Source organism: Passer domesticus, chromosome 1, assembly GCF_036417665.1.
Source record: "Passer domesticus isolate bPasDom1 chromosome 1, bPasDom1.hap1, whole genome shotgun sequence".
Classification (NCBI taxonomy): Eukaryota; Metazoa; Chordata; class Aves; order Passeriformes; family Passeridae; genus Passer; species Passer domesticus.
This window is the reverse complement of record NC_087474.1, coordinates 1,658,971-1,678,144: the sequence shown is the minus strand read 5'-3', so window position 1 is coordinate 1,678,144 and position 19,174 is coordinate 1,658,971. Positions and strand designations below refer to the sequence as shown.

The following is a 19,174-nucleotide window of genomic DNA, read 5'->3' as shown; positions in this document are numbered from 1 at the left end:
TGTTTATCCTGGGTAGGGATTGGGCTCCAGCACGCTGGGGCACTGACCTCCTTCCCCTCAAGGTCCTTCAGCTCTGGGGACAGCAGTGAATCACCTCGTGGTCACTCCACAGGGGCACTGAATGCTCCTTGGGTGCATCCCCCACTAGCAGGGTCCCCCCAGCACATGTCAGTCCTCCTCCTCCTGAAAGCCACAGGCTGTGACATCCCCCAGAGCTCAGGGATGGCCACCAAGAGCTCGTTCCCACACAAGAGCTGTGCTGAAAGCCCCACCTGCTGCTGCTGCTGGTGCAGGACAGAGCTGCAGGGAAGTGCTGTTGGTCATTTAAAAATAACCAGCTGAGAACAACTCCCAGGCTCAGCTCGGAGATAAAAGGCAGCTCAGCGTGGTCCCAGCCCCTTGGGTCAGGCAGATTTTTCCAGGCTCTTTGCTTTCTAACCACGGGGGTTATTTATACACACAGCTCTCAGGGCTGGGTGAAGATTTCTGGGGCATCTGTGCTCCAGGCAGGCCGGGCAACATCTGCTCCTGCTGCAGCCATCACGCTGGCAGGGAATGAGGGCTTCCCCTCACCAAACCAGGCAAGAAAGCAGAGCCATAAATGAGTGTTCAGGGAAAAAGCCACCCCTGCCCGGCCAGGAGAGGAGGGAATAAACGAGAGGAGACAGAGGGGAAAGGGTGTGATGGAGCTTTGGGTAATCCTGGCTGCTGCTGGGAGTCACCTCCCCAAGCCACCTCTCCCCCAGGCACCATTTGTGTTTCAGAGCAGTGATCTGCACATATTTATTTAAATGTCCTGTTGAAATACATAAGTGCTGTCACCAATGATAATGAGAACTGGTGTAACAGCTCCTGCTACTCCAGGGATGAGGGCAGACCATAATTGCCCACTCTGGGCACAAACCTACAAAGCTCTGTGCTGACAGGTCATTTTCTTCTCTGATTTTCCTCCTTTGGATGTTCATTTGTTCAGTTTTTAACTAAAGGCAGTGAAGGTTTGCATCTTTGTGCAAATTTTAAGCCTGTTTTTAAAACAGGGCCCGTTGTGTTGAGACAGATGTGACAAAACTGGAATAAATTAAAACCACCATCTTTTACCTTATTGATTACTGTTGTTTTGAGATTATTTGAATTTCCCATCTGAGAAGCAAAAATGTTTGAACACCACAAGCGAGAGCAAGATGTGAAGCAGCAGTTTTAGTTCTTATCTTTTTCCTCTTGGATTAACTTCACTAAACTTTTTTTCCCTGACTTTTGGAGGTGGGATGCAGGACTCATCCTCACCTTTGGTGGCTGTGGGTGCTGCCCACTTGGAAAGGGATTTGTGATGGGAAGCGTGGCAAAGGCACTGCTAAAAAGGAATACTGGGGTTTGGAAAATATGATTTTTCTTTTGCCCAGACTAAAAATCCACAGAACTGTGTTATTATTGTCATTTGCCAGTAATTGGGTGGCAGTTTTGGGGAAAAAAGGGATCTGTAGCTCAGTCAGTGACAGAGTCACAAGGGAGCACTTTGAGGTTTTATCCCCTTCAAGGTGGGATTCAGGGCTGACACCTCCATCCTCAAAGTGTCCCCCTTTCCTGCACCCCCTCTTCTGCTCCCAGAGCTGCTGTCCCAGGAGCACACAGGTGTGGGGGGATCCATGGCTTTGGAAGAGGATTTGGGCTCATTTTCAACCGGTTTGGTTCAAGCCAGCACTGGGAATTTGGCATTTCCAGCAGCACGTGGCTGGCACATGGCACGAGGTGAACGGAGCCCTGTGGAGAACCCCAGAGGGGTTTGGGGTGAAGGGACCCTAAGGAGGCTCCAGTCCCACCCCCTGGCCATGGGTGGGGACACCTTCCACTGCACCAGGCTCCTGGGACCAGAGACCCACCTGTGTCCCACTGGGACATCTGCATTTGCATTTCCTGGTGGCAAAGAGGCCACCAGCTCCCAGGGGAGCCCCTTCTCCATGCCTGGAGTCTCCAGGGCCTTCAGCAACACCAGGACCCAAATTGTGTCACCAGGAACCCAAGCTGTGTCCCCAGGGATCCAAGCTACGTCCTCAAGGACCCAAATTTGTCCCCTAAAACCCAAACTGTGTCCCCAAGGACCCAGTCTGTGTCCTCAAGGACCCAAACTGTGTTGCCAGGAACACAAATTGTGTCCCCAGGAACACAAATTGTGTCCCCAAAAACCTGATCTGTGTCCCCAGGGACCCAAGTTGTGTCCCCAAAAACCCAAACTGTGTCCCCAGGAACCTAAACTGTGTCCCCAAGGATCCAAATTGTGTCCCCAAGGGCCCATACTGTGTCCCCAGGGTCCCAAGCTGTGTTCCCAGGAACCCAAGATGTGTCCCCAAAAACCCAGTCTGTGTCTCCAAGGACCCAAAATCTGTCCCCAGGAACCCAAGCTGTGTCCCCAAAAACCCAAGCTGTGTCCCCAAGGATCCAAACTGTGTCCTTAGGACCCAAACTGTGTCTCCAGGGACCCAGTCTGTGTCCCCAAGGGCCGAAATTGTGTCATGAGGGACCAAAGCTATATCCCCAAAAACCCAAGTTGTGTCCCCAAGAACCCAATCTGTGTCCTCAAAAACCCAAGTTGTGTACTCCAGGACCCAAACTGTGTCCTCAGGGTTCCAAACTGTGTCCCCAGGGACCCAGGCTGTGTCCCCAAGGACCCAAGTTGTGTCCCCAGGGACCCAGGCTGTGTCACTGCCCCAGTGACAGGGCTGGGCTGGGGCTGGGCCACCTCTCCTGAGTGCTTTGGGACAGGCCAGCAGCTCCCAGCAGGGATGGAAGCCCCATTCTGGGACAGAATTTGGATTAATGGGTGGGGGGGGGCACGCCTGGGGACAGAAAGAGCAAATTTCCTCCTGAAACAGAAACCCAGCCAACAATTCCACGGGTGAGGGGGTCAGGGGGGAGCGTGGCTGTCCCAGGGAGCTGAGACAGGCTGAGCAGGTGGGAATGGCCCTGCTGCTGCTCCACTCAGCCAGATCTTCCAGGCTCCCTTCCAGCGCCACCAAACTCCCTGATTTAACACCAAAACCACCCCAGCTGTGCAGACTTCTTCCCTCCTTCATGCAGAGCCTTGGGTGCTCTCCAGGATTTGGGGCTAATCAGGGCTTGCATCCTAAGAACTCAGCCAGAATCTTAACTCTTTTTTTAAAAAAAAAAAACTATTTGCAAGCAGCAGAAAAAGCTGTGCCAGGGGCTGTTGTTAAAATCTGCTTCATCACAAAACTCTGCTTAGACTTTTCAGGGCATTCAGTCCCAATGCAAATGTGTCATTTGAAGGACAGAAAGACAAAATCTCCACTTATTCGTCACTAGGTTGATTTTTATCCTGCATCCAGCTCTGTTGGATGAACCCAAGAAGGTTTTGATGTGGAAAAGAATTATGTGGTTGGTCTCTGGCTCTTTGCAAGGATGAAACAGGGAAAATCTGGTCTTACACATTTTTCCAAAGCCCGTGGGGATTTTGGCTGAATAATGCAAGGCTGTTTGAAAGCGAGGTGAGGGATGTTTTCCTTCATGCACTCTGAAAATGTAAACTCTGGCTCTGAGCTGCCATGACATTTGGACCACAGTTATGCCTCAGTTAGCACAAAGATAGGTCAGAAAATGGAATTTCTGTGAAGTTTGCATTGGTTTGTGCCTGGAGCCAGAAGGCAGTGCTGTTAGCACAATAAATAACATTTCTGCTGAAAAACAGGAAAAGTTTTCCTTCAGATATCGCTGGCTGATGACTGCAGAAAGGTACAAGCACTTTGCAAATGACCTAAAAACTTATCTGATATGCTTAAATAACAGCAAGATTTAAATCCCAAAGTACAAAAGCCCAGAGGAAATGTTTAAACCCAGGCTGGAGAGCAGAAGGGATTTATTCCAGCTGAACATTTCTCTGCGATGGACACATTCTTGAGATAAATTTCAGTGCTGAGAAAAAAAACACATTAATTTTTCTGAGGGGAACCTTTCTGCTGAAGCATCTGAGGTGGTGGGATGACACTGAGAGGTGACAAGAGGGGACTCAGGTGGAGCTGACGTGGCTCAGCAAAGCCCTTCACAGCATTTTTCCCCCGGCTTCTATTCCTGCTCCAAAGAAAACATCTGCCTCGATAGCCAGAGGTCAAACTGAGCCATTATTCCCTCCTCTATTTGCTTCCCTTTCCTGAAGTAGCTGGAGGAGCAGTGGGAATGAAAGGCCACCTCCAGCCCCACCCATCAGGGTCATCCCTGCAGTCAGAGCTGCCCCTGTTCCTCCCGAAATCCCATCCTGCCTCCCTGAGCTCTCATAACAGGAAGCAATAAAATTTCCACTCGGTGTTGCCAGCCCTGTGAAGCCAAGCCAGGCTTGACTTGCTCCAGACCTTCCTGAACTTGTACAAAAGAGTGAAAAAAAAAATTAAACAATTCAATTAAAATCAGAGGAAATCCATCTCCAGGCCGTGCAAAAGTTCACAGCTCATCTCCTCCTCCCTGTGTTGTCCATGTGGACATTCCTCCATCCAGCAGTGCCTTAATGCAGGTGGGGGCAGAGGAAAAGGGTCAGGGTGGATGGGAAAGGTTAGGGAATGCTGGAAAAAAAAAGGGAAATGGACACATTTTTGGCTGCTGCAGCAAGGTGTGGGTTTGGTGGTGTTGTTCCCAACACCTGTGGATGGGCAGAGGTGGAGTGTTAGGAGGGAGCCCCAGGAAAAGGGGTCAGGAGAGGTTGGGAGCTCAGCCACGGCTTCTGAGCTGCATTCAGGAGCTGCTGGGTGAGGTCCCTGACTGCTGCCAAGTGGGTGAAAGGAACATTTTCCCCTATTTTTCAGTAGCACGAAAACCACATTCCCAGTGTCAGTGTGGGAAGAGGGAAAGGGGATGGGAGCAGCAACACCTTAAGGGCAGCTTGAGCATAAAGACAGCAACCCCCAAAGTGGAGGTGGAGCCGTTCTGTCCCAGGCACCCACCCAAGGAAAGCATGGAGGGACAGAGCTGTGCCAGGGCTGCAGCCCCTCTGCCCTGGAGCCAGGCTGGGACAGCTGGGAATGTTCACCTGGAGAAGCTCCAGGGAGAGCTCAGAGCCTGAAGGGGCTCCAGGAGAGCTGGAGAGGGACTGGGGACAAGGCATGGAGGGACAGGACACAGGGAATGGCTCCCACTGCCAGAGGGCAGGGATGGATGGGAGATTGGGAAGGAATTCCTGGCTGGGAGGATGGGGAGGAGCTGGGATGGAATTCCCAGAGCAGCTGTGGCTGCCCCTGGATCCCTGGCAGTGCCCAAGGCCAGGCTGCACAGGGCTTGGAGCACCTGGGACAGTGGGAGGTGTCCCTGCCATGGCAGGGTTTGGAACAGGATGGGCTTTGAGGTCCCTTCCAACCCAAACCATTCCATGATTCTGTGGTTCTCTGAAATCAGGACATGCCCAACATCTCCTCCAGATTTCCTCACCAACCTCCCCCTGCAAACACCTGCAATGCTCACAGCTTTGGGCTGGTTCTGTGTGTGGAAAATGCTCTGCAATGTCACAGCCAGGCTGCTGACCCTGACAGTTTGACTCTTTTTCTTTTTTTTTTTCCCCCAGAAGTTCCAGTGGAAAAAACGATGGTGTCATTTCTGTCACCACACACCTCATCCACGTCTGGCACAGGGACAGCCACTGCAGCAGGTGGCACGACCTGCTCACACCCAGCCAGGACAGCCATGAGAAATGATCCAAAGGTATTCAATGTTTTTGTCTTCTCTCGGATAACAAGTGACAGGAGGAGAATAAACGGCCTCAAGCTGCACCAGGGGACGTTTAGATTGGATATTAGGGAAAAATTCTACACAGAAAGAGTTGTAAAACACCAGAACAGACTGCCCAGGGCAGTGGGGGAATCACCACCACTGGAAGTGTTCAGAGCTGTGTGGATGTGGCACCTGGGGACGTGGTTTAGGGGGGGTTGTGATGGTGCTGGGTTGATTGGTGATGCTCTTAAACAATTCTATGATTCTCATTTTTTACAAACACAAAAACATCTGTAATTTGCCAACCAAAAGAAACCTCTCAACTCTAACAGGGCCGGGAGCTTGCAGTGAGCAAGGGCTGCATCAATTTGTCAGGAACAGGAGCCACAGGAGCCAGCCCAGGGGTTTGCATCAGGTCCATGCTCTGCCTGGTTCTCAGGACCCTGGGACCACTGAGGACTGCCCTGTCCTACACCCTCCTTGGGGCAGAGCTTGTGTCTTCTGCTCTAAACAACCCTAACAACTCTGAGGTGGTTAAAAACCATCTGGGGGCCACTTGGGGCAGCTCCAGGTCCTGCTTTGGTGTGTCACTTTCTCAGGGTGCTGCGTCACACTCTGGGGCTCAGCCTGCTCTGCCAGCAATGGAATCACAGAATCCCAGAATGGTTTGGGATGGAAGGGATCTTAAAGCTCATTTTGTTCCCCTCTGCCATGGCAGGGACACCTTCCACCATCCCAGGCTGCTCCAAGCCCTGTCCAGCCTGGCCTTGGGCACTGCCAGGGGCAGCCTCAGCTTCTCTGGGCACCTGTGCCAGCACCATCACAGGAATTTATTCCTAATCTCTCATCTAAAGCTTCCCTCTCTCAATTTAAAGCCATTCCCCCTTGTTCTGTCCCTCCATCCCTTGTCCAAAATACCCCTCCAGCTCTCCTGGAGCCCCTTTAGCCACAAGAAAGGGCTGCAAGGTCACCTTGAATCCTTCTTTTTCTCCAGGCTGAACAATCCCAATTCTCTCAGCCTTTTCTCACAGGAGAGGCTCTCCATCCCTGGTGACCCTCCTCTGGTCTCTCAAACCCATCACCCACCACAGGAGTTCTGTTTGCAGGAGCTGAGGTGAAGCTGAGGCAGCAGGACTTGAGAGATGAGACAAAATTTTACCCAAACCATCATATCTGAAATAGCAGATCTTTCTGCAGATCCAGCACTCATTGCTGGGATATCTATTTTATCTCTTTCCCAATCTTTTGGCTTTGGAGAAGCCTCTGACTTGTCAGGTCAGACAGAGCTGTAACAGTGAGGCTGCTCCATGGTCCAAGTGTTGTGCAAACAGGAGAAGGGCTGGGAACAGCTGTCAAACCCTTCTCTCCACCTTATAAACCCATCCCTGTGCCCTCCCCAAATAAATCTGCTGCACACTTGCACCCCAAACCACAAAAATATCCTCCTGAGCTCAGCCCTGGACACCAGATTTTCTTTATGGTAAAAAAAAAAAAAATCTTTATGGTAAAGAAATTCAACAGCAACTTTAAAACCAATATTGAAGACAACAAGAAGTTGCCCAGAGAGGCTGTGCCCTCTCCATCCATCCCTGGAGCTGTTCCAGACCAAGCTGGATGGGGCTTGGAGCAGCCTGGGGTGGTAGAAGGTGTCCCTGGCAGGGGTTTGGAATAAGGTGATCTTTAAGGTCTCTTCCAACCCAAACCATTCTGGGATTCTATGAAGACAAGAAGGAAAATGCCAAAGCAGATCCAAGACACTAGATGTGACTTCATGGCCCATTTCCCCATTACTAATTAGACCTAAATTGAGTTAAAAGGGAAGACAGAGACTTGAGCATGAAAAATAAGGCAGCAGATGGGTTGGATGTGCTCTTTCCAAACTGTTCTTAGATAACAGACACAACAGAAAATAAGGAAAAAAAGGAAACATCATTTCCACAAGTGCTTTCCAACCCTCCTGGACGGGTTCCCAGCACGGCTGGGGCAAGTTCCTACTCTGCTCACTGAGATATTTCATTACACAGATATCACCAGCAAATATTTAATAACCCCTTAGGTAATTAGGCGCAGACTCAATTACACAGCCAGGTTTGCATGCAAAGAGGAGGACGAGAGAGAAGTGCCCAGAGGAGAGCCCAGGGCTGGGCGAGCAGCACGGTACCTTCCAGGGCTGCTGGCTGGAGCATCAGCCAGGGCTGCTGCTCCTGCTCCGAGGAGGGTCTGATCTGAGGGCTGGAGCAGGGACAGGAACCTTCCTGGGGCTGTTTTCATAGGTGGCCCCCGCCCGCTGACGCTGCAGAGGTCAGCAGCTCCTGCCTCACCTCTGGACAGCCCCGGGTCCCCCGTGCCAAGAAGGGACAGCACGTGTCTGGTCAGCCCCAAAGCCTGCAGGGCTGGATCTGAGTTCCTCTGTCCCCTCAGGAGCGGGGCAGTGGCATGGGGAAGGTGTCCCCAGGCTGGCATCCAGGTGGGAATGAGGCAGTGCCAGCTGGCCCTGGGCCACGCTGCTGCTCAGAGCAAAGGCTGAGATCTGCAGTGCTGGAGTCCTGTGGGCATCCAGGGGGGCTCCAGCAGCACCTTCTCCACCCCTCACCACAGTGGGCATGAGCTCACACCTGCCTGTTGGCCAAACCCTGCACCACAGCACCAAAACCTGCACCATAACACCAAAATCTGCACCACAGCACCAAATCTGCACCACAGCACCAAAATCTGCACCACAGCACCAAACCCTGCACCACAGCACCACTAAAGCCTGCACCAGCAGCACAAAAACCTACACCACACCCCCAAAACTACACTGGCACTATCAACCCTACATCACAGCAGGAAACCCTACACCAGCACCACCAGCCCTACACCAACACCCCCAAACCTATAGAAGTGGTACCAAACCCTGCACCAACAGCACCACAAAAATCTACACCACAGCACCAAACTCTGCACCAGCAGCACCAAATCCTACACCAGCACCACAAAAACCTATATTGCAGTACCAAATCCTACACCAGCACCATAAAATCTACACCACACCCCCAAAGCTCCACCAGCAGCACCAAACCCTACAACAGCAGCACAAAATCCTACACCACACCACCAAACCTACACCAGCATCCCCAAACTCTACAGTGGCATCCCCAAACCTACTCCAGCACCACAAAAAATGACCCAACACCCTCAAACCTACACCAGCACCACCAAACCCTACCCCATACCACCAATCCATAGCCCACCTCCACCAAACCCTAGAGCACTCCCCAAATTCATGGTGTGCCCGGTTGGGACCGTGATCCCAAGGCTTTGCTGGGATCCCATCGTGCCCCAAGCCAAGGCAGATGATCCCAACCTTGCTCCCTGCCCTGTCCTCCCAAAGGATGGACCAAGCTGGTTGGAGCAGCTGCCTTCACCCCACACTGTGCAAGGATAACAGAGATCTGGGCTGCAGCCGGGTGTCCTCAGGGGGCCATTATGGGATGGCACCTTCCTCCCTCCCCAGGCAGGATCCATTGCATGGCCCCACTGCAGGAGCACACAATCCCTTCCAGCCTCAATCCTTAATGAACACGTGGGGCCGTGCAGGGCATGGAATCACAGAGCCCTGGAATGGTGTGGTTGGAAGGGACCTCTGGGGATCACCCAGCCCAGGCAGGGTCACCTGGAGCAGGTGGCACAGGAACTCATCCCAGTGGGTTTGGGGTGTCTCCAGAGAGGGAGGCTCCACGCCCTCCCTGGGCAGCTGTCCCACAGCTCTGCCACCCCCCATGGGAAGAAGTTTTTCCTCATGTTGAGGTGGAACTCGCTGTGTTTTTGTTTATGGCCACTGCTCCTCATCCTGGGATCCTGGGGGGACAGCACCACCCGCTGCCACACGAACACACACTCTGCTTCCCAGCAGGTTGCTCCGGGGAATGAGCAGCAATAAAAAGCTGGGGGAGAAGAAAGGATAATGTGGAATCCAGCTGTGAAAACAAAGACTGAATCCCTCTGGGCCTACGGCCTCCCTTGGCCTGCGCGCGGGAAGAAACGCGCCAACATCAATTCCTCTCCGCACGTCCATCCAACAGGGAATTTTTCATGAATGAGCACGTTGAGGCGGAAGCGGAAGGCAGGAAGATGGAGGAGGAGGAGGAGGAGGAGAGCCCTTCCATGCCTGTTTCACAGGGGAAGCTGCAGCTCACGGCTGTGGGCCTGAGCCAGCAACGCCGCGGCGCTCAGGGCTGATCCTAAACCTGAGACTGTGAGATGAGGGGTCTGTCTTTGCTTTCAGGTTGCTGATCCTAAACCTGAGACTGTGAGATGAGGGGTCTGTCTTTGCTTTCAGGTTGCTGATCCTAAACCTGAGACTGTGAGATGAGGGGTCTGTCTTTGCTTTCAGGTTGCTGATCCTAAACCTGAGACTGTGAGATGAGGGGTCTGTCTTTGTTTTCAGGTCGGTCCTGATTTCAGAGATCTTCCCAAGGGAGCACCAGGCCCGTGGGCGCATGTAGGAATGTGCTCCCTGTCGACAGAGTGACCAAATTATCCTTTGTCTCCTAAAAAAGGAAATAAACCCAGAAGTTTCTCTCCTCAGTTAGGTGAAAAGACACCTCATAGGACCTGGGGGACTTCACCACAAACTTAAGGATAGAAGCCAAATTGGATGGAAGCCAAAAGGTCCTGCCTAAGCAATTTACTAAAAAAAGAAGCGAACAAAAGGAACTAATTGCTTTTGTGGGGTGTTTTACCAGGAGCAAGAACCTCTTGCCCTAGCTCGGTTTTTCTCTGTAAAAGAGCTTTGTTATTTTGCCTTTTATTAAAACTTTTCTGTTTCCAACACTGCCACAGAAGCCATCCTGCTAATTTATGCCATCTGAGGTGGCTGAGCTATCTCAGGTGTGGTGTAGATCTCCAAGAGCTTATGAGACCTGGCTCGAGGAGGCCCTTGTATCACGTGCAGGTTTTGCTAGAGAAAAGAACAGCTCAGGTGAGCCCTGCCCTGCTCACCCCAAACCCTACACCACCCCTGGGAAGAGGGATGTCCTGCTGCCAGGGCAGGTTCCCCCCATGAATTTGTCTGGCTCTCAGGCAGGGATGCCTGAAGCCCCACTGTGAGGCTGGGGATGGGACACAGAGGATGTTGCAGTCATGGTTTAATTCACAATAATACTAAAATCCCTCCATGACATGCAGTGAGCCCCTTCCCAGGCTCCCAGTCTGGTGCTCACATTTCTTCCACACTTTCTGCCAGCCCAGGGTCAGTTCAGCCTCTTCTGCTAAGTTTCAAGAGGCAAACAGCACAGAAAATGCTGGAAAGAGGGTATTTAAGGGAAAAAAAAACCCTGATTCTCCTTCATTTGGTGATAAATAGACCTTAAAAATGCCAAGCCAGAGTCTCTGGCCTCCAGGCAGTTTTTGGGACCTGTCTCAGTTTGTTGCTGCTCAGCTGAGGTCCATCCTCTTTGCTGTGGTGGTCACTGGCTGGGCACCCAGCCCACCACATTTCAATATTCCAGGAAACCCCCTGAGACTTTTCTGGAGTGAAAACCTTCAATCACTGACCCTGGCCTTTACCAGAAGCTGAGGAAAAGAGAATCTGAGGGAAGAAGATGAAGTGGTGGGAGGCTCTTCTTGAAAATTCAGTCTTTCCATCTCTGGATCCTTCCCTCCCTTCCTCTCCAAGTCACCCTCCCTTCAGCCTCCAGACAGAAACAATTAAGAAACCTCACCACCATCTGTGTTTGTGAGAAACCTGAAGAAACAACAGGAACCAAACCCCCAAATCACGTCCTGCTGGGGGGCCTGGAGCCAGAGGAGCAGCCCCACACCTGACTCACTGAGCTGTGATAAATACAGAGCCTCTGAGCTTCCTTGTGTGATTTAAAAGCAGATCTGCATCCATTATAATCCTTTTTCCTGGCTGCTTTCTGGCCCCTACTGACCTCAAAGCCTTGGAGCTTCCACCTGAATCCTCTGGAGCTCATGTCAGTCCTGCTTGGCCAACTCTGTGCTGCTTCTAGGGTGACTCCAGGCAGGAATGAGCAGGAGATCCCTATTTCATACCCTTTATTCCCTATTCCAGCCCTGTGGAATCCCACAGGGGGTTGGTTGCAGTGGTGGAGTGCTTGCTCAGCACGTTTGAGGCAGTGGGATTGGTGCCTGCATTCTCCTTCTGGGGAGCAGATGATCTTTAATGTCCCTTCCAACCCACGCCGTCAGATTCTGTGATTTCCCCCCTCTCCCAAAGAGAACGAGGGAAATGTTGGTTTTGTCTGAGCTGTGAGAGCCCTGCAGACCAGGATTGTCAGCACCAGACACAGCCCTGGGGTGGAGGGTGGCTGAGATGTGACGAGGGAAGGGACTTGCCTGGTGGGGGACAATATCCAAACCAAGCCCAGGATGTGCCACAGAAGGTTTCTCCCATGGCATTGTCACCCTGTCCTGTGTGGGACCTGATCCCAACCCTCCTGCATGGCTGTGCCTCTTCTGCCATGACAAAATTCAATATTATCACCCTGCTATGAGCCCAGACCCTGCTTTGTGTCCATCCCCTCTTTTTTTGGGGGGGCTGCTGGCCCCAAAAGCGAGCAGGCCTTCTCCTGGCACACCTGACCCCTCATCCCAGCAACCTCAGCAGAGCAGATCCAGCCCTTGTCCTGCTGCTGCCCCTTCAGAGCTCCTCACTCCACCCTTCCCAAAAATCCTGCTGACCAAGTGGGATTTCTCCTTTGGCCGAGGCCCTTCTCTCCTGCTCTCCATTTCACTGCCAAGAATTTCCAAAACCTGGCGGAAAATGAGAGGACCAGCAAAACTTGCCCTGCCTTGGAGCTCGTTTCCTGCCAGCCATCCTCTGTCAGGCACTGAGAGCAAAATATTTCGGGCCTTTCCAGGCACTAAATCACCCCGTTGGACTGGTAATGGGGCAGCTGAACTACACCTAGTTCCACCTATTGAAATGACAGCAGCAGCCTCCATCCCACAGGAACTGACCCCTCTGCTGTGCTGGAAGTGCTGGTGACATCCATTTCCAGAGGTGTTTGTGGGGCCCCCGCAGAGCCTGGGGTGGAGGGCTGCAAGCCCAAGGGGCTGGAGATGGGATGTGGGGTGTTCGACCCAAAGGAGAAGCCAAAAGCTTCGTGGAGGGGTGGCCTGGCTGAATTAGCCCCACCAGACTAATCATTAAGGGTCATTAAGGTTGGAAATGAGCTCTGAGATCACCAAGTCCAGCCATCAAGGCAGCACTGCTGTGTTCACCTCAAGCCACGTCCCCAGGTGCCACATCAACGTGTATTTGAACACTTCCAGGGATGGTGACTCCACCACTGCCCTGGGCAGCCCCTTCCAATGCCTGACCAGCCTTTCAGGGAAGAAATTTTCCCTAATATCCAATCAACACCTCACTGGTACAACTGGAGGCCGTTCCCTCTCCTCCTGTCCCTGTTCCCTGGAGCACAGCCCGACCCCCTGGCTGTCCCCTCCTGTCAGGAGCTGTGCAGAGCCACCAGATCCCTCCTGAGCCTCCTTTTCTCCAGGCTGAGCCCCTTCCCATCTCCCTCAGCCTCTCCTGGTGCTCCAGCCCCTCAATGTTCTTCTCGTCCTGAGGAGCCCAAACATGGACACAGAATTCCAGGTGTCCCAGCAGTGCCAGCACAGGGGACAGTCCCTGCCCTGGATCAAGCCAGATGTCAGCTGGTTGGTCAGAACACTCTGCACACCAGCACCCATTCCAGCACAGAACCAGAGAACATTCCACTGGAAGGGATCCACCAGGACCAACACCCTCCAGCCACCACTGAAGTTCTACATCCAAAAACACCTGACGAAGTCACTGGGCTTCACAGGACTGAGGTCACCATGGAGGCCACCATGGGCTCCCCTGCAGCCCTCAGCAAAGTCTGCCCAGCACAGAAGTCCACACAGACTCCCAGCCCATCACCTGCCCAAGAAGTCACTGCTGCCCCACCAGCTCTTCCTGCCCAGATTTCTGTCCAGCTCCCACTGCTGGAATTTTGGGTGCTTTCACTCGCGGTTTGGGAGATGACCAATTTTACCGTGTCTGTCCATGCAATTCCCTGTTAAACTAGGGACAAGAAGGGGATTTGGGAACATTCAGCCTCTCTGCCGTGCAGTGGAAGGGGCTGGGTGAAATCTGCTTCCCTGGGCAGGCCTGTTTTTGAAAAGCAATTACTGGCAGGGAAGACCAAATCCTGCATTCCTCAGTGAAGGAATCTGGATGATGTCACCTCCTGCCCAGTGGCAGGAGCATTCCTGCCCGAGTCCTCCCTCCAGGCAGCCCCTTCCTTTCCTCCAAATATTTGTTTTGGCTGGTTTTTTGGAAGCTTGGAGTAACAGCAGGATGGACTCTCCTACTGTAAGGTTTGTCCCTGAGCAGCACGTTCACAGGGCCATGGGTTAATAGAGGCTCACATGTGTCAGCCAAAATTTTACTGCCAGTAGCAAAGTGGGGGATTTGTTGGTTTTGTGTCTTTTTTTTATTTCCCTCCTCTTTTAGAATCTGTGTGGTTCAGTGCAGGCTGAGAGATATCAGAAATCTCTTAAATCAGAAGGTTCTCTGCCTCACTAAAACACTTTGAACCAAATTCCTTAAATTTTCTTTTGTGTGTGACTAGACTAGAAGCACGTAGATGTGCTTGTAATGCTGTGCCTTTCCTTCCCTCCCTTCTTATTAGGATCCACCCAGCAGGACACATCTACTGAGGTGCCTAATGCCAGCCAGGACCTTTCCTAAACAGCTGGCCTGGAACAAAGTGCCCTTTTGCCTGGCAGGAGAGTCCCAGTAGATGTTTCTGGGATAAGGGTTGCAGGGGTATGGAGCAACTCTGGGGTGATGCAGAGGCAGGACCTTGTACCATGGTCTCCTCCAAAGGATAAAATATCTGTGGCATCCTCCAAGACTGGTTTTAAGGCACTGGGGTGGGATTTCATTGTTTAAACTTGGGTGGTCAACCCTCCTTGGAGCTGAGCACAGGGTGCCCAGAGGAGCTGTGGCTGCTCCATCCCTGGAAGTGCCCAAGGCCAGGTTGGACGGGGCTTGGAGCACCCTGGGATGGTGGAAGGTGTCCCTGCCCATGGCCCTTCCAACCCAAACCATTCTGGGATTCTGTGACCTGCCTGACATCCAGGGGCTGTCCGGGACCCTTCTCAGTTTCCAGCTCTTCTCCCCACTCCTGCAGATGTCACAGCTGCTCTCAGGAACCAGCAGACCTGAAGCACACCCTGCCCAAGGTGTGGCATCCCCCTGCAACTCTTTCCTGCTGTTTTTACATTTTACACTGCCCTTAAGAGTTCCCATCCCACAGCAAGGTGCTGCTCACACCCCATGGATCACCCACTTCTCCTTAGCACCTGTGATGCTCCAGAAGGGAAGGTGGACATGACTGGAGGGATCAGGAGTGATTTTAAAGTAGGTTTCTTATGGCAGGTGATACATTCTTTCCCTATTCTCCAAGATGATCCATTGCTGGCACCTGAAAAAGTTTCCTGCTCTCAGACTAATCCTGCAGGACTAATGGGGGAGGGATAATCCAGTGGAAAATGAAGAACAGGAGGTTGTGAGGGGCTTGTGAGGTTCAATCTCTCTAAATCCCACAGGTGATGACAGGATCTCACCAAGACACTGATTTCACTAAAACCTCAGCTGGGACACTGAGAATCCTACACAGACATGGGGAGAGGAGGGATGGGATGGAATTGAGCTGCATTTCCAACACCAGCACAAGGTGCTGCCCCGCACATCTGAGTTATAGAAAAACCCCACATTTAAACAAATGCTTTTTTTCCCAAGCTGAAACCTCTTACATCTGCTGATCATCTTGTCCTGTCAGGCTGTGAGCAGGGACAGGAGCCTGAGGCACCACGATCTGTCCCTCTCAGTGCCAGATGTGACCTTCACTGGCAAAATGACCCAACCTGGACAGATCCCACCCTGCTGATGGCTGAAATCATCCCTCCTTCCCCGTGGGGACTGCAGGCAGCAGCAGCCCCTGGAGCCAAGCATTTTGCAGCCCCAGCCCTGACTCAACCCCTCTGCAATTAGCACAGGACTTTTCATCAGCACTCTGTTGTTTTTCAGCCCCGGCGATAAAAGGCTTCAGCGAACATTTCCAGCCGTACATAAACTCCAGCCTGCCAACATAAACACCATAAAAACACTCCCTGTAAATCAGAGCTCGCCCTCGCTAGAGCTATTCCAGTTCTCTGGAATGGCTAAAAAAGTGCTGTGGGCTGCCAGGAGGCTCTGCAGCCACGGGATCCAGGAGACAAGCAGGGAGAAGGACTGAGAGAAAGCTGGAGCTGAGCTTTCTCCTCATCCTCCCACCCCGGGATCTCCAGGAGAGCTCTGCTCATGGAGGAATAAATAAAGGAGCTCCACGCCCACACGCTCCTGGCCAGAGCACAGAACCTTGCATGTTTGCCCTTAGACACAGAATTTCTTGCAGAAAGCTGAACCTGTGAGCTGGCCACATGCCTGTCCTGTTTTGCAGGGTATCCCTCTGTGCTGTAACCACCAGGGGTAAGGTTACCCCACACAGCAGCTTCAGGAGCCCCCACAGCTCACGCTGACCTTGAGGATGGGCACAAACCCTGCATTTGCCACTGGAGTTCTCCCTGATCTCCAGGCAGAAACAGCCTTGGCCAAACGCTCTAGCAGCCCCAAAAGCCAGGCAGGGTCTGGAGCAGCCCCCAGGCAGGGTCCAGCCCCAGCTCTGCTCATTTTGGTCCCACCCACAGAAAGACCAGCCCCAGATCATCTCGCAGGCTTGGGCCAGAGGAGAGGGCACAGAAATCCTCCCTTCTCCCAAAATCCTGGCGGCACGCGATCCACCTCCCAACATTCCCGGCAGATCTTTGCTCCCTGGCTGGAGCGCCTCACCTCTCCACCCACAGCAGGATGCCAGGCAGGTCTCCATGCCCCGGGCAGGGATGTCTCGCGCTCCAGCAGCCCAGCTCTCCCCAGCACAGGCTGCCTCCATGCTCTGCACGCCTCCGGCTCCATCCAAGCAGGCGCTGAGGCTGCGGCTGATCTCACCCGCGTCCCTGCGGCCCCGCAGCGTGGAAAACGCTTTGTCCGGGGATTCTGCAAGCCTGACAGCGACCACCTCCCACCAAGCCAAGCCAAGCATGCAACAAAGACCCATGAGAGGCAGCCTTGCTCTGGATGCCCTCGGAGAGGAGGCTGTGGGAGCAGCGAGCGGCTCCTCCCGAGCGCCGCGTCGCTGCCGGAGCATCCCGGGAGCCATCAACCCACGGCAGAACTAATGGGTTGTGGCATCTGGGATGACCCTAAACACCTCCCCAGACCAGCCTGGGGTGTCCCTGACACAGCCCGTGGGGTCTGGGCACTGAGTCAGCACAGGGCTCTGGTGGTCTCCCCTTTCCTGGGGATCTCCCAGGAGAAGCCACTCTATTAAATGAGGTTGTGTCTACAGGAGGGATTGCTTTGCAATGCCCGTGGCATCATCTTTTCCCTCTCTCTGTTTCTCCTCCCCTCCTCTTTTCCTATTGTATTTGCAGGGATTCCTGTAGCAGGGAGGACTGATGAATCTGACTCCATGTTCTCAGAAGGCTAATTTATTATTTTATAATATTATATTAAAGACTACTATGATATACTATACTAAAGAATACAGAAAGGATACTTAATCAATGCTAAAAAGCTAATAATGAAAACTCATGACTCTTTCCAGAGTCTGTCACAGCTTGGCGCTGATTGGCCAAAGAGTCAAAACAACTCACAGCAGAACCCAATGAAACAATCACTTGTGGGTAAACAATCTCCAAACACATTCGAAAGGAGCAAAACACAGGAGAAGCAAATGAGACAAGAATTGTTCTCCTTTTTCTCTGAGGCTTCTCAGCTTCTCAGGAGAAGCTCCTTTTTCAGGAGAAAAATCCTGAGCAAAAGAATTTTTCAGAGAATGCAAATGCCACATTCTCCGGCACCGCTTTTTATCATCAGCCTGATCTGTTTAGAGTGGAGCCGCAGAGCCGGCGCTGGCTCCCACCTCCCCCGGGGCACACGAGGTGCAGGGAGTGAGCAAAGTGCCATTCCATGCTGCAGAGAGCCCCGGGGCACCGGGCAGTGCTGGCACAGGCCACCGGGTCACTGAGACATCCTCCGATGCTCTGGGAAGGGAGCAGCTCCACCCCGGGGCTCCGAGCAGGGACACGGGCAGGAAACGAGGACATTCATTTCTGAGCCAACCTGGTTAACTATTTCTGTATTTCTGTCTGGCAGCGCAAAGGAAAGGGCTGGGCAGAGCCCTGAGCAAAGCCATTGTCGCCGGCAGGAAAAAAAAAATACAATAAAGTAAAAAAAGATGATAGAAACGTGCCTGGAGGAATTTGGCGCGGGTTCGCGCTTGAACCGGCTTCAGGTTTCGGAAGCAGAGGTTTCCGGATGCACGGCGGGTGTTCTCTGGGGCTGTAGGTAGGGAACAGGGTTTGGGGTCGTGGATTAACCCTGCCTTGATCCAGAGGGTAACACAGAGGAGGGATGGAAGCACCCAGAGGTGCTCAGGGCTGGGCTGGCAGTGATGCCTCGCCCCAGTGGGGGTCAAGCCCCATTTCAGGGCTGTTTTCCCATGATTTTGCCCATTTCCATCCCTCCGCTGGTGCCATCAGGGGCTCTCTGCTCCCTTCCCTGTGTTTGAAGGTGTTTCACACCAAGCAGAGACTTGCACAGCTCCCAGCCAGGTTAAAAGGGTGTGAAAAGGGGTCAGAAATAACAACGCAAAGCAGGAACGCAGCCTCAGAAGTGCCGAGCTCCCTCAGTCCTTGCTCTGCCAAAACAGACCTGATCTCTGGGGAAATGGGGATTCTGGGTGTAAACCCCTCAGAAAATAGGGTCTTGTGGCCTCACCACTGTCCTGGCTCCTGTGGAGCAGCTGGTGCCACCCTGTCACCCTGCTGTGATGGTGACAGGGCCCAGCTGGTGGTGGCACCTCCCAGGGATGACGAGTGGGGACGAGGCTGTGGAGTGTCATTAACGATCAGGGTGATGGGTTTGGGGGGGTGGGGGAGCACTGCTGCCCTGTGTTGCTCGCAGACATCCCAAAAATACTCCACGGAAGGACAAGATGCAGCCAGAAGAATTTCAAGTGGCTAGGAAATAAAAGTCTCCCTGGCACGGAGAGCTGGTGGCATCTGCACCTCCTGAGGGACATCCAGCCTCTGCTGGCCTGGGATTGCCCAAATCACCCTGGGATCCTCACCTTGCTCAGCATTTCCCACACCCACTGGAGCCAGGAAAAGTTGGCATCCACCCCCAGAGGATGGAGAAGGAGCAAAAAGTCAAACTGCACAAGAAAGAGAGCATGCAGCTCTTCGAGGAGCAATTCTGACCTGCTCGAGGGCTTGGCTTGTCCTTACAAAGTCACTTCATTCCTTAGGGACAGCTCAGGGTGGGACATGGGGTCCTCACCTTCTGAGGAGGCAGCCAGAGGAACAGTGGCACAACCCACAGCACCAAAAA

At 52.9% G+C, this 19,174-nt stretch overlaps 1 protein-coding gene across 5 annotated transcripts in view; it reads right to left on the bottom strand.

Moving 5' to 3' along the window:
- Positions 1-19,174, bottom strand: part of GJC2 (gap junction protein gamma 2) — a 43,672-nt gene that overhangs the window by 11,940 nt on the left and 12,558 nt on the right. The window contains exon 1 of one of the 5 annotated variants that reach the window (XM_064416141.1): positions 7,865-7,933. The exons of the other annotated variants lie outside the window; for them this stretch is intronic. The gene's annotated coding sequence lies outside the window, so the exon portion shown is untranslated. Of the gene's footprint in view, positions 1-7,864; positions 7,934-19,174 lie in introns of those variants that run through there. 5 annotated transcript variants of the gene reach the window in all.